General features: G+C 45.8%; 1 protein-coding gene across 2 annotated transcripts in view; it reads left to right on the top strand.

Annotated features, from left to right (window-relative positions):
* MTUS1 (microtubule associated scaffold protein 1) overlaps positions 1–13392 on the top strand; it is a 192733-nt gene that overhangs the window by 1066 nt on the left and 178275 nt on the right. The gene's annotated exons all lie outside the window — the stretch shown is intronic.

Genomic DNA, 13392 nt, shown 5'->3' on the forward strand with positions numbered 1-13392 from the left:
CCGTCGGGGGCGCAGGGGGAGAGGTCCTCCGCCCGGCCGAGTACTTCCTGTGGGTCGCGTGTACTTTGCAAGCACTTTAGAAAAATGCACTCCCATCTCCGGTCGCCTCTTGGTGGTAATTAGTGGATTTAGCTGCTGGCTGAGCCGTAGGCACTCTCCGCGGCTTTTCTAGACCTCCCGGTGGCACGTATTTGTTGGTGTGGGCTCGGAATCCCGGGGCAGGAAGGTTCCTGCTCCGCGCCGCCCGCGTGGGTGCGCGTGCCTGCTCCGCACTGGCTAAGCAGTGCCCTGAGAAAGGGACGCCGGCGGGGTTTGGATAAAATCAAAGTCTTAGGGAAAGGGGGGGGCGGGAGGATGAAAGCCTTCGTGCCTTGTCGGTGATGGAATTCAGGCCTCGCGGGGAGTCAGTAGGGTGGGAGTGGGTTTCTGGGGGGATGGAAGGTGCGAGTCTGTGCTCTCGGGGAACCAGAGCAGCCGAGGTGCTCCAGGCGAGCCCTGTACAGAGGGCTGTAAAAGGGATCGCATTACAGAAGTGGCAGATCTGCGGACAGAGGCTCTGCCTGGCACAGGCGTGCAGGGAACAGTGGCCCGTGTAAAATGATGATGCCCATCTGCACCTTTGATAGATTTTTTTTTTCCTTGTGTGCTGCATTCCATACGGAGAGTTATGCAAAAAAAAAAAAAAAAGATTAAAGCGAATTGCTTATTTAAAAAAGAGAGAAAAGGACCCTAGGGATGGAATTTAGTTTAAAATAATGTGTGGTTATTTATGTAACTTGCGCCAGCTTTTCTTCATAAAACTGGGTTCATCTGCAGAAAATCATGTCTTGTAGAAGATCTGCACCTTTTAATTACATGTCAGTACTTAAAGGGGATATTTTGGTGTATTTAATATGGTTTTGAAGTCCTAAATAAATTTCTTATGGTATTTCTTGGAAACTAAACTGCAGCTATTAGGCCTAAGCATTTAAAAGGTGACACTTAATAACTGTTGTGATTTCAGAAATAATAGGTACTTGCTGTGTAAAAACTAGTAGATTCAGAGAAGTGTAAGAGTTCATCTCACCCAAAATAATTATTCTCTATATTGGTATACATGTAATGTAAGTAGATTTATCTTTATAATGAAATAGGGTATACGTATATATTGTTGCATGCTAGTTTTATTCCTGCTTAACATGTGGAGCATTTCCCATGCCATTGTTACCAAAAATCATATTTAAGTGGCTACATAATATTACATTAGACAGATGTATCGGCTTATTTAATCATTTTCTTATAGCTGAACTCTTCCAGTTTCTATTACTAAATATATTGTTGCAACAGTTATCTTTTTTAAAGAGGTTTTTACTATAGGGCGTGTTCACTCACCAGAAACACAGAGACAGAGAGACAGAAAGTGAGAAATCACCCCCGGGGGGATGGCCACACAGCAATCCCTTCTCCATTCTCCCCTCGGGATCTTGGGCACGCATGCACATGCGCCCGGCGTGAATTTAAGCCACCGGGTCCGGGACTTGAACCACGGTTGACTACATGGGAGTCCAGTGATATAGCCATTATGCCAACTGCTGGTCCCTATCCTTTTTAAAACTTTATGTACAGGATGGATTTCTGTAGGATGGAGTTCTTGGACTGCAATTGATAATTCAAAGGTCTTTTTTTTTTTTTTTTTTTTGGAGGGGTTTTTGCTATAGGGCATGTGACAGAGAAAGACAGACAGAAAGTGAGAAATCACCCCCTAAGGTGGATGGCCACGCTGCAATCCCTTCTCCTCCATTCTCCCCTTGGGATCTTGGGCACATTTGCACATGCGCCTGGTGTGAGTTTAAGCTACCAGGTCCAGGACTCAAACCGCGGTCAACTACTTGGGAGTCCAGCGACATAGCCATGACACCAACTGCTGGTCCCCAAAGGTCTTTCTGTACATACTGATCATTTGCTTTTCAGAACACGGTTTACCCAAAGTATGTTCCTGTCAGCACTCTCCAAGAATATGGTCTACTTGGAGGATGATTCTCCGCAGGAAGAATGAGTCTTGCCAGCTTTATAGGGGAATGTGCTATCTCAGTATTTAGATTTACTGCCTTTGATTTTACACATGATGTTGAACCTCTCCAAAAATCTAGTTATTTTCCATTTTGATTTCTTTTTATTTATTTCTTTACATTTTATTTATTTATATTTATACATTTAATTGCTATGCGTGATTTAGATTATAGAGACTTTACTCAGCATGATCCACACCTCAGTCCAGCCCACCTGAGCATACTGTGCACGTCCTCATCAACCGCTAATAAACTATATCTGTGTCCACAGACGTCTTACCTCTCTCTTTCCCCCAAATTTCCTTCCTGCGCTCTTCCCCTCCCACACACTCTCCACTCTGTCTCTAGCGTCCATAACAATTTTTACTGCTTTTATGTCCTCCACACTTTCCGTCTCTACCATAGAGTGTGTGGTGATTCCCTTTTAATTGAATGCAGTGCATTTGTTTTTCTCCTCCTGGGATATTAGTATTTTCCTGTTAACTCCTAAGAGCCCTTTATGGATTGATAGGAAGCTTTGGCTTACATACATTTCAGATGACAGATGTTTTGTCTTTGCCTTATAAATATGTTGGTAGTGGTTTTGACATACAGAAGTTCTGTATTTTAATATTGCGAAATCCGTTGACTATCGAAACAGTTATTAATTTTTATTTCAGTTTTTGCTACAGGGCATGTGTGCTGTAGGACACAGGGGAGCAAGAAAGAGAGAGAGTGAGAAGTCACTCCCAGGGGCTGGTCAGGCTGTAATCCCTTCTCCTCCAGTCGTCTCAGGATTTGGGGCATACATATGTGTCCCCACCCTCTTTCCCCCATGTTTTCAGAGCTGCTGGGTCGGGAGCTGCGGGGTTGGCCACGTGGGATCAGCTGCTTCCACCACCACCCACTAGTTGGCCCAAAACAGAATTATGGAATTAGATTCTTTGCAAAACCAGTACTAGAATGTCTATGCCCTGGAGGAGGAACTCTTGCAAAATCTGTTACCCGTGCTGAGAAAGAAGCATGTGTGGAATATGTCATCAGGGGCCACCTTCTCTGAAAGCTCAGCGGTAAGTTTTAAATCCCAAGGATGGAAAGCCTTTCACGGGTAGCCCTGTGTCCTAGTGGTTAAGGGGATGGGATTCCACGTGGCCAGCCAAGGTTGAAACCCTGGTCCGAGCTGCTTGAAAAAAAACAAAGGTGCTTGTGACCCTGCCCCACTGGGAGAGTGCTTTCTCCCTCGTCTCTCTCTGATGAGAGCTCTCTGTCAAGTGAGGGGAAAAAAAGGAAGTCTTTCAGGACTTATTTAGTGGTTATGCAAACTAGGCCTACAGCAAATGGTTCTTTTTTTTAGTAGTCCATTTGTAATATTACTATTTTGCCACTCTTTTCAATTTATTATTATAGTTTCATTACTGAATTGTTGGTATGGATCTTTTCTTCCTGTTCAGGCAGATGTGTATGTAAATTAAAGCTTTATGTCCAAATGATTTTCCAGCTCTACTCATAGGTTAAACTGTTTATTCAAAAGGTGAAAAAAATGCCTTCCCTTGGAAGCTTAAACATACCCTGAGGACTTTTAAAGGCCACTGGGGAGGGCATTCTTTTCCCTTGGAGCCTCAGTCCCTCCTCGCTGGCCTTAAAAGCTTACTTAGCCCCAGGGTCATATTTGAGCTGTGAAGATGGGGCTGGTGTTCCGCAGGTATGCACTGGGGACACTTAGATGGCTACAGATGGGCCAGCAGGTGGCATGGGGGTTAAGGCAGATGGATCCTGTGTGGCTGACTCTCTGGTTTGAGGGTGTGTGTGTGTGTGTGTGTGTGTGCGCGTGTGCGCGTGCGCACTTACCCAAAATCCTGAGAGGAGAAGGGACTATGGTATGACCTGAACCCCTGGGGGATAAAGTTTGCTTTCCTTCTCTCTCTCTCTCTGGCAAGTGTATGTGCCCTATAGCAAAAACTAAACTTAAAAAAAAAAAAAAAAGGAAAGAAATGGCCCCAGCCTTTCTTGGAGCAGGTGGCCCAAGAGCAGGCAACCACTTAGAGGCAGGTGACTGGACATTGGGGACCATGGCCTGCAGAGGAGGTTAGCCCCAGTGACCAAGAATGAGTGACCTTGTCCTATCCCATAGGCAGGGAGGAATAAGACAGGACGGTGTGACCTTAGCAGCTGATACTGGTTCTGCTTTGACCAGGGGGCTCCATTCTTGCCCCATCAAAGTCTAGTATAACCAAGACTGAGCTTGACTAAAGACATTTCCAAAAATTTTCTTTCTTTTTTTTTTTTTTTTTTGAGAGGTTTTGCTATAGTGTACCCGCGCTCATAAGAAAGACAGAGAGAGACAGAGAGACCGAAAGTGAGAAATCACCCTTCAGGGGGGATGGCCTCGCCACCGTCCCTTCTCCTCCATTCTCCTCTTGGGATCTTGGGTGTGCACGCACATGCGCCTGGCGTGAGTTTAAGCCACCAGATCCAGGACACAAACCATGGTCAACTACATGAGAGTCCAGCGACACAGCCATTACGCCAACTGCTGGTCCCCCCAAATTTTATTTCTAAACCAAGTTTTATAAAAGGCTGCTTTGATGATACTGATTAAAACAAAACTCGGACCAGCAGATGACATAGCGGTTACATCGCTGGACTTCCATATAGTCGACTGCAGTTCAAGTCTTGGACCTGGCGACTTGAAACTCATACCAGGCATGTGTGTGTGTGCGTGCCCAAAATCCCTACAGGAGAATGGAAGAGAAGGGATTGCAGCGTGGCCATCCCCTGGGGGGTTATTTCTTGCTTTGTCTCTCTGGCGAGCATATGAACCCTATAGCAAAAAATCTCTCCACAAAAGAAAAGAAAAGAAAACCATAGTGCAAGAAGGGCATCTTCAGAGGTTTTTGGAAAGTACATATTATGAAAAAACAACATGGATTTCAAAAAAATGTTTTGCACCAAAATAAACTCATGCATTCTTTCTTTCTGTAAACTTCTTCAAGTCAGAAGTTGTTACTCTAGTGTTGGCGTTTGCCATGATGACATTAAGGTATGACTTTTTATTGCTCACTTGATGTCAGGGAAAAAAAGACATTTCCACTTCAGGGATGATAGATCGGAGGCTGATCTTTAGTATGTGGACAGACACAGTAGAGGTTCCTTTTCATACAGCATACCAGGGCAGTTGAGGGTTTGCTCAGCAAGTTTACAGTGTAAACGAGGCTGAGCACAGATAGGCCCTCCACTTCGGTCAACAGCCTTCAGGCACTGAGAAGCAGGAGCTTGCATGTAAATCTCTGATTACAAAACAGCTTTGTTTGCTAGAGCTAGTAGATTTTGTTTAGATTTAATTTAAGCTGCATATTGGAGAGCAGTGAAATGCAGTTACTGGGGCCAGCAGGTGCTCTAGTGGTTATGGCACTTGAGTCCCACGTGGCCAATGCGGGTTTGAGTCCCAGACCCAGCGGCTTGAAAATCACGCTGACCACATGTGTGTGCATGACCAGAATCACAGGAGGAGAAGGGACTGTGGCATGGCCAACCCCTGGGGGAGTTTTCTCACTTTCACTCTCACCATCTCTCTTTGTCTCTCTTTGGTGAGTGCACAAGCCCTAAGTCAAAAATCTTAGAATAAAAAAGTAATTATTGAAGGTAATGCGTATTTAAGTCTGGCTCAGAGTCTGATACCTAAACTAAAAATGTTCCGTGTACACATTAGCTACATGAATAAAATGGAAAACCCACAAGTTTTCCCTTTAATTTTCTTTTTTTAATATATATTTTATGAGAGAGGGAGATTCTTGACAGACCCTTGCTATACCGTCGTCTTCCCTGTCTTCTGGTCAGCGTGGACTCTGAGCCTGGGCCCACCTTGTGGCCCCAGTGTCATGCTCCATGGTGCCCTAACCCCTGTGCTGCTGCAGCTGGTCACGCATTTTCATTCCAACCTAGAAAATATTTCATTTTGAGGTTGTGAAACTAAGTAAAGACAATTTTAAAGTTCTTAAAATTTCACATTTCTCTTGTGATGTTTACTTTTTTAAAAAAAAATTTATTCAAGTTTTTGCCTTAGGGCAGGTGCTCTTGCTGGGAGCTAGAGAGAGAGACAGTGAGTGGGCAAATGAGAAATTGCCCCCTGAGGGAATGGCCGTGCAGCAGTCCCTTCTCCATTCTTGTCCCGGGATCTGGGGCATCATGCCATGCGGGTGTGAATTTTAAGCCACCAGGTCCAGGACTGGAACTGCAGTGGGCCACGTGGGAGCCCAGTGCTGTAGCTGCTATGCTGTCTGCTGGTCCCGACTAGAATGCTTTTAGGCCGTGAGCGAAGACGACTGCTAGCCATACACTGTCAGCAAGCTGGGAAAGGCGAGGAGGCTGCACGGAGATGAGTGGCAGGTGGCGCCGTTTTGCTGACATTGTACTGATTGCGTGTTTCAGTGGGTTGTGCCGAGTGAAGGGCAGACCTCAGGAGCTCCCCGGGGCACACAAGGCCCCAGGGAAGGGTGTGCTGGAACACATTAGCCTTCTAGGCAAGGCGCCTGGGAAAGAGGTTTTAAAGGCATCGAAAGGGGCTGGCAGGTAGCGTGGTGGTTGAGGCACTGGGCTCCCACATGGCTGACCACGGTTCATGTCCTGGACCTGGTGGCTTGTTTTCTCACTCTCCTTTCTCTCTGCCTCTCTCTGGTCAAAACTGAAGAATGGTGATAATAAATAACATTTTTTTTAAAAAAGTCATCAAAAGACCTTATTATCATTCTTTGGAATACAAATACTTATATTTTGTAAATTAAATTTTAAAGTGTCCTGGGGAGCCCCAGGTCTGAGAGGAATTCCCCACGATGTTTGCCAATCCCAGAGAACACACCTGAAGGTCCAGTAGGGGAAGACTTGAGGAAGCTTGCGGGGCAGCCGCACTGCTGGCCAGGCAGAGAACGGTCCATGCCGTCAGAAAGTAAGCTCATATTACATGCTACAGGTCAGAGCGTGCATGGGTCACCTGTGAGAGCCACACAGACTCCTGTCTCCCAAGCAGGGATCTGGTTTCTACGACATTAAGGAGGACAGTGGTCAAGTGATCGATTAGTAGAGTTGCTGGAGTTGTGCATTAATTTAGTGCTAGAGCCAGCAGGTGGTGTGGTGGTTAAGGTGCTGGGTTCCCACATGGCCGGCCAAGGTTTGAGTCCTGGACGCAGCAGTTTGAAAACCACACCTGGGTATATGCATAGCCCAAATCCCAAGAGGAACATGAAGGGGAAGGGATTGTGGCGTGGCCATCCTCCTGGCGGGTGATTTCTCACTTTCCCTCTCTCAGTGTTTCTCTCTTTCTCTGGCGAGTGCATGAGCTCTATGGCAAAACCAAAAAAAGGTAAAATAAGCGCCTCTGATCTGGGGGTGTTGATGTGGAGAGGGGTGCATACTTCCAGCCTGGCTGTAGCCACGAGCTGATATCCATGAGGTGAGGGGATGGTCATGAGGCCCAGCGGGGCCACAGCCGGGTCTAGGACGTAGGGTAAGGAGGGAGGAGAGCCCAGTATGTGGGGCCTACGCTCGTAAGATCAGTGCAGAAGTGAAGAAAATCTGTGTTTGAGGACCCATCCTTCATAATCAACTAAACATTTCAGGAACTTTCATGTCCTAAATTGGGCATTGAGAAAGAAACCCTGGGAGGGACCAGCAGATGGCATAATGGTTTCATCGCTGGACTCCCATGTAGTAGATCGTGGTTCGAGTCCCGGACCCGGTGGCTTAAAACTCACGGTGGGCGCGTGTGCGTGCGTGCCCAAGGTCCTGAGAGGAGAATGGAGGAGAAGGGATTGTGGCGTGGCCATCCCCCTGGGGAGTGATTTCTTGCTTTGTGTCTTTCTATCTCTCTAGCTAGCACACAGGCCCTATAGCAAAAATCTCTCTCTAAAAAGAAGAAATGAACTCCTGGGAAAGAATCATACTTATGAGAGGGGCAGGAAGGAGAAGTAGAAAGATTCTTGTGAAACATCACACACAGTGTTGTTTTTTTTTTTTTTTTTTGAGAGAGATTTTCGCTATAGGGCGCGTGCGCTTGCCAGACAGACAGAGAGAGACATAGAGACAGAAAGCGAGAAATCACCCCCCAGGGGGGATGGTCACGCTGCAATCCCTTCTCCTCCATTCTCCTCTCGGGATCATGGGCACGCACGCACATGCGCCCGGCGTGAGTTTTAAGCCACCGGTTCCGGGACGCGAACCGCGGTCGACTACGTGGGAGTCCAGCGACATAGCCATTACGCTAACTGCTGGTTCCCAACACACACAGTGTTTGTGTTAACTGAACGTGGCTTAAGTATTGTGTGTGGCTATTCGGTAAGCCTTAGCTATTGAGTTGTTCAATTTTAGACTTTTGTCCATTGTCCATTGGGAACTTGTAACTGTTAACTCAGGCGTTACTTATATATACGCTGGTCCCCAAGGAAAGTCAACATTGCTTCACCCACCTCCGATAAGCAGTTCCTGTGAGGTCTTCGGCAGTGTTCCATGACCAGGGAAAATCCTTTTTCTTATGTTTATCTTGTAGATTTTGTGATGATTGTTAACAATTAATGATATTAAGTTGAAACTCTATTTTTTTTTTTTTTAAAACATTGCTCCTATGGCAAGATTCATGGAATAAAACCAGAAGCTGGAACAGACAGAGCTAAGCAATCTAAGAAATGACACTCAAACTCAGACCGGCCTCCTTTCCCAGACCTCCGGGTCCAGTCGGTCATTGCGTTTACCAAATGCCGATTAAATCACCGTGTGCTATAAAAAAATCTCACTTTGGGGGATTGGCCGGTGGCCTGGTGATTAACGTGGTTAGGTCCCACATGGCTGGCTGCACAGTTTGAGTCCTGGACCCGGAGGCTTGAGGGGTGTGTGTGGTGTGTTACCTGCTTGTCTAGAATCTGAAGGGAGGGAGAAGTGGAGGAGGAGGAGGAATGGGTAGGCCTAAATGTCCCTGGGAGCGTTTTCTCACTGCCTCTCCTGCATCTCTGTTGGGTGCATGTGCCCTCTGGCCAAAAAAAAAAAAGAAAAGAAAAAAAAAAATCCGTGTACTTTTTTGTTATATAGTAAATTCCTGTTCTGTACTCGTCTAACACACAGATTTGAGCCGTATTTGCCCATTACTGCTAACCTAACTGAGCAGACTAATTGCAGTGAGGATTGTGGAAGTCCTACTCATTGATAATAAAGAAAGACGGGAATAAATGGATTAATAGCTCAGGGACTGCAGCGTCATGACAGGAAGCAGCGTGGCTGTGGTGGACAGACTAAGCCTATTTTCCGGAAAAAGGCAAAAACGACAAAGAAGATCGTGCTGAGGATGAATGTGTGAGCCCAGCTGCAGATCGAAGGGGACGCTGGCTATTAGAGGTGGGAGCCTTGTGAACTGGGGGGACAAGGAGAGAAAGGGTCAAGGGACCCAGTTCTAAGCCTCATCCTTTCTATTAGGAAGATGACAAAATCTTGAGGCGAATGTTCACCTCATTTGATTACAGTTGGTCTTTTTGTGAGGGAATAAAGTAATCAATGAAATGCCCCTTTTGGGCATTGTTTTCTGTCCTTGGTTCTCAGTGTAGACCCCACGAGGAGAACCACGGCTTTGTGAGCAGCAGCAGTCAGGGCTGTGCGGCACATTACTGGCTACGTGACAGTCCCTGCCCTCAGAGGGCTGCATTTTTTCCACCGGCCTTAATCCCTGTGGAGTGCTTTCTAAGGGCCAAACACTTAGTATGGTAGAAGGGCGCAGGTAAGGCAGACATTTGACCCCCTTTCCCAGAGGGATGAGTTAGAATAACCCCCACCCGTGGGTAAAGTGCGTTTTTGAAGTGTTGGGTGTGTGTGACCAGCAACAACCCTCCTGGGTTGTTGACATCGTGCCACCCACGGTAAATGTAAGTTCTCCTGCTGTTGCCATTGGATTTCCCAGCGGTCAGGCCCTAGTGACATTCTTGTTTAAAGCATCCTAACCCTAAGCCACTAATACCCTGCCCTCTCCCGGGAGGAGTGGAGCAATGGCACACTCAGCAGTGCACTCTGCGGCTTCCCTCGGTTTTTCTGAATACTACCGTTTAGATCTTTGGTTGCATCTTGAGGATAGGGTCTGACCTTCCTGATGCTGGGGCCGTTTGTGCCTTTTGTAATTATTTATACTAGTTGTAGGCCGGAATAAATCATGTTAAGCTCTACTGGCGTGGGATTTAAAGTTCTTTTCTCAGTTAGTCACAGCTACTAAGAAGTCTGAACCTGGAGATGCGAACCCCTTCACTGCTTTTCTCTGCTCCTCTGCTGGCCCGGTGACTGCTCTGCAGAGGCTGCTCTGCCTGGTCTGTGTCTCCCCGAAAGGCCACGTTAGTAGGAACAGAGTCCACAGAGCTGGAAGGTGCTGGAAGACTCCCGTTCCTTCTGAGTTACGGTCTTCTGTCCCAGAACATCTGGCACACCCATGTGCGAATACCACTGCAGGATGAATGCCACGCGTGATCATTTATGACCGTCCCCATTCGGGTTGACAATCACGAATCCAGTTTGTCTTGAACAGAGACATGGGCTGTTTTCTATTGAGAAAAGTATTTACAGCTTACAGAGGCACTCAGATGACTTCTCCGTCTAGGATTTTTCGTTTATTTCATAAGATGTGTGTTTCAGACTGGTTTCCCATTTCTGTAAAACTTTTTTTTTTTAAATCAGGATAAAAACACTTAACAGACACGAGAATGGAAAGCCATCTGCTGAGGATGATTATGTGGTCATGTCTTTGACTTGATTGACAGGGACTGCATGCATGCTTCGAAAACCCTATGGTACACTGTAAGGATGTGAGTGATGGGGGCCGGCAGGTGGTCAAGGATGCCGGACTCCCACATGGCCGACCGTGGTTTGAGTCCTAGACCTGGTGGCTTGCTTTTTCACGTTCTCTCTCGCTCTCACTTTCACTCTGTCCCTTTCGGATCAAATTTAAAATACATAAAGTTAAATAAAATAATTTTAAAAGATGTACAATGATGAAATGTAAATTTTAAAAAAGTTTATGGCGTCAGAAAGAGTCAGAGTCACAGAGAGACAGAGAGAAACAGGCGTACCCAGTAGGTCTCCACACTGCCACGTACCCCGGGTCTCAGCTGGCCCAGATCACGGGCATGCCATGTACCCTCTGTGTGCTCAGAGAGATCCTGAGACATGACCCCAGGACCTTGCCCGTGCGGGTCCGAATGTATTACCAATGCATCACCATCTGGCTCCCTAAATTTTTTTTTGGTAATTTACCAGATTTGTTACTGATTGTGGCTAAATGCTGTCAAGAAATGTTGAATTATTTATTGTTTTTTTAGAGAGATTTTTGCTATAGGGCAATATGCTTGCTGGAGAGACAGACAGAGAGACAGAATGCGAGAAATCACCCTTCTTGGGCGATGGCCACACCACAGTCCCTTCTCCTCCAGTCTCCTCTCTGGATTTTGGGCACTCACTTGGCCAACATGAGTTTTAAGCCTCCAGGTCTGGGATTTGAACCATGGTCAACTATGTGGGAGTCCAGTGACATAACCATTATGCCATCTGCTGGTCCCAAAATATTGAATTATTTAATGTTTAAAAATTTTTGTTTTGTTGCCTGATACTGCTTTGAGATATTAATGGCAACTATGCAAAGGGATTTACTTACTTAATCCTGACGTGCAAAAAGGAGTTTCAGTCCATGACAAGAGCATAAAAGTAGGAAAACTGCTCCTTTTTTTCCTATGAAGAAATCGAAGCCATTTTATGTTGCAGATATAACTGTGTTGTGGAAAATACTAGTTACAGTTTACTTAAACTTACCACTTACCACTTACAGCCTTGGAGATACATAATCAATTGAGAATTATTTTCTATTTACATAAGCTGTTTTCACCTTGAATGCTTTAGTTTCTTTCCTAACCGCCAGTGCTGGCGTTTGCTTCTCTTTCCTTCTTCCTTGTTTTATTGGATTTGGAATAGAAAACAGATGGGGGCATTTCAGCCTTTAGGGTGATTGTGCTTGGCCCGATGTTCACCATGAAAGCCCAGGGACATGCTTTGTTACAACACCGTATTTATCATTATGGGCCCGGACGTCCGTCCATGAATGTCGTGAAGAGTGCACAGACTGAGCCCGTGGCAGCACTGGACGGGCGTCTGAGGTCTGTTTAGGGTGACCCTGGGTCAGTGACTTCATTACCCTGGTGTCGTGGCTTCCTTAGGACCTTGAGCCCACTGTCTCCTGGGGCCTTTCTGCTGCAGTGCCAGGCGTGCAGAGGAGACGCCTGGGTGCTAGTAACCTTCCCTCGGCTCTTGTTTTAAAGGTCTTGTGACTCATAGAAAGGTGTTCCATTTACCTTCTGTGACCCCGCTCTGGTGGGGGTACTGCTCGGACCTGTGGGTGTGTTCTCTGTGGGGAGTTAAATTCTAGGCGTAGGAGATCGGTAACTCTCCCTCTTCCTTAGGAATGTTAGTTTGTACCCGTGCAAGGTCTGGGATCAGTTCTTGGACTCTGGCTTTGTTACCTCTTGCTTGCTTTAGAGTTGAGGGAGCTGCTGATATTTTGTTATACTTCAGCTATAATTTTTTTTTTTAGACCCAAAACTGATACTTTCATCTTTCACAGCCCTAAGTTATGTTGCCAGTTTGCTATGAGCTCATTCTAAAAGCATGCAGAGTTGAATCATCACTTCACTAATACTGTGCTTATAGGTTTTAGAGGACCAATAGGCCTGTTCTAATTTTTAGCCTGTAAGTTAGTCCAGAACATTCATATTTGAGAGTTGCAATTGTAAAATGTTACTTATTATTAATACACTTAAATAGTAAAGCAATTCTGAATTCCCATCTTTCAAGCAAAGTGAAATAATAATCCCATGTAGGTTTTTTTTTTTTTTTTTTTTTAAGAGAGATTTTCTTTACAGGGTATGTGCGCTTGCCAGAGAGACAGAGATAGAAAGCAAGAAACCACCCAGTAGAGGGGATGGCCGTGCCACAGTCCCTTCTCTTCCGTTCTCTCGGGATTTTGGGCTCACATGCACATACACCCAGAGTGAGTTTTAAGCAGCTGGGTCTGGGACTCGAAATGTGGTCCACTATGTGGGAGTCCCGCGATATAACCATTATACCATCTGCTGGTCCCAATAATTCTACATGGTTTTGGAAACTGCTTTGTAAATATGACATCGAGAATGTTTTCATTCAGTTATATCAGCCCTGTGAGTTGGATTGAGCAGGTTGTGAGTTTATGTGTTAAGCATGAGAAAAATTGGGGTTTAGAATTCCTTGGATTAATGTTATTTATTTCTTTTTTTTTTTTTTTTTTTGGGGAGGTTTTTGCTATAGGGCCAATGCACTCGCCAGA

This window comes from Tupaia chinensis, unplaced genomic scaffold, assembly GCF_000334495.1.
Source record: "Tupaia chinensis unplaced genomic scaffold, TupChi_1.0 Scaffold000271_1, whole genome shotgun sequence".
Taxonomy (NCBI): Eukaryota; Metazoa; Chordata; class Mammalia; order Scandentia; family Tupaiidae; genus Tupaia; species Tupaia belangeri.